Source organism: Gavialis gangeticus, unplaced genomic scaffold, assembly GCF_001723915.1.
Source record: "Gavialis gangeticus isolate Ggan-Ray unplaced genomic scaffold, GavGan_comp1, whole genome shotgun sequence".
Taxonomy (NCBI): domain Eukaryota; kingdom Metazoa; phylum Chordata; order Crocodylia; family Gavialidae; genus Gavialis; species Gavialis gangeticus.
In genome coordinates this window covers 7,398,976-7,400,659 of record NW_017729020.1, presented here as the reverse complement: position 1 = coordinate 7,400,659, position 1,684 = coordinate 7,398,976, and the positions used below count along the sequence as shown (strand labels likewise).

The 1,684-nt window shown below is 54.6% G+C and overlaps 1 protein-coding gene across 4 annotated transcripts in view; it reads right to left on the bottom strand.

The window, feature by feature from the left end:
• The window catches only part of LOC109295553 (nucleoplasmin ATPase-like), a 17,493-nt gene extending 15,815 nt beyond the window's left edge, over positions 1-1,678 (bottom strand). For all 4 annotated transcript variants that reach the window (XM_019514469.1, XM_019514475.1, XM_019514471.1 and 1 more), the window contains exons 1-2: positions 1,472-1,678; positions 811-875 (exon numbers count right to left, since the gene is read on the bottom strand). The gene's annotated coding sequence lies outside the window, so the exon portion shown is untranslated. The remainder of the gene's footprint in view (positions 1-810; positions 876-1,471) is intronic.
• Between the last annotated feature and the right edge of the window lie 6 nt (positions 1,679-1,684).

Here is a 1,684-nt window from a genome sequence, read left to right as displayed (position 1 = left end):
TGCAACGCTTAAGGAAAGCGTCTACTCCAGGTCAATTTGCAGACAGAGATTTCAAGAAGTTCACATTCAAACTAAGGGAATCAATGCAGATGGGAGGGGGGAAAAAAAAAAAAAAAGGAATACCCTCTCTTCCTTCAGCTATTAATGCTGACTTTGGCCTAACCTATCTTTCCAGGTGTCCAAGTATTTGGAATTGGTGTTTTCCCCAGCTTACCCCTGGAATAGAGCAGAAAGCCCAGGGATCTCCTGAGAAGATTTATTCCAAAGCCTGGTTCACAGTCCCAGGAGGTATGAAGAAGCATCTGCTTGCCACTATCTGAAACCCCAAAGTGAACTGCAAATAATTCACCCTCCACTGGTCTTCATTTTATGCACACCGGTTTGCAGTAACCATCACTTCTTCAGTCTTCTCCATCCCAAAGGATCTCAAAGCACTTGGCCCTATTTTTCCCCGTGATTTTTTTTATGGACCAGGCATGAATATATGTACTAACAAAAAGCAGTGACCCTGTATACAAATGATGCCTCACTAAAGATAAACAATTTATAACAGAAATCCTTGGTATAAATTATTTTTGGAAATGCCAAATTCCACACACTACATCTAAGGAAGGGACCAGAGCTCAGAAAAGCTTAGCACATCGGGCGGCCGGATGGGAGCCGAAAGGTTTAGAAAACCGGGCTCTTTGGAAAACCCTGGCCCCAATTCTGGGTGCTGTGATCTGGCTCTCAGCATTTTTTGAACATCTGGGGCCTGCAGCAGTGGGAATATGAATGTTGCCAAGTGACTAAAAAAATATATCCACTCACATTCTTCATTTTCCTTCCCTTGTAGTCAGGCTCCAGGACCTTCTGTGGCTTCTTTGTTGGTAAACCTGGAAAAAGGCACTCAATCAATCACCGGGATCATTTCCTGAGCAATAATCGGGATAAACGGGTCGCTGCCATCACTTCCTTCAGCCTGTTGATATCGGTCAGGTCAAGTAGGATTCAGAAGGTGCAAAAGCCCCTGGGCTGCACATGCAGTCTCTACACGGAAATCAGCTCCTGGAGCTGGGAGACAGAGCTGGGGGGGGCACACCTCGCCAGCCCAGCCCGAGGCACGGCTCCAATAGGTGGCACCAGAACGAAAGCAAGAGCTCCAAAGACGGAGCCACGGCTGCCGAGCGGAGTAACCCCAGAAGCAGCCCTGCAGTCGGAGATCGGGCAGCGAGGTCTGCGGGAACCCACCCCGCCGCCGCGCAGACCACAGGCACGGCGAGCAGGGGCAGCCCGTGGGAGCAGCGCCAGGCTCTCCAGGCACCGTGTGGTGCCTTCAGGAAGCCCGCCAGACACCTGCCTGTGCCCCGATCCCCTTCCCAACACCAGAGGGGCTCTGGCTGCAGGCGCTGAGGGCTCCCCAGCGCAGAGTAGCTGTGGTGCTGCGGGCCCAACGTGGCAGGAGCCGTGCCCCCACCCCCCAGTTACTTACTGTTGCAGGGCCGGGCAGAGCGTCGTGCAGGTGCCCTGCAGCGGTGTCTCGGTGAGCGGTCGTGGGGTCAAGCCGTTGCCGTGCCCATTGCTGCAGGCCAGGCCTGCCCCGTCGGCACCGCTGTTGGAGCGGCTGCTGCTGGCACTGCTGCCGCCCGCCTGCCCGTCGGGACCGGGGCCCTGGGCGCAGGGCAGGCGCAGGCTGGGCCGGGAG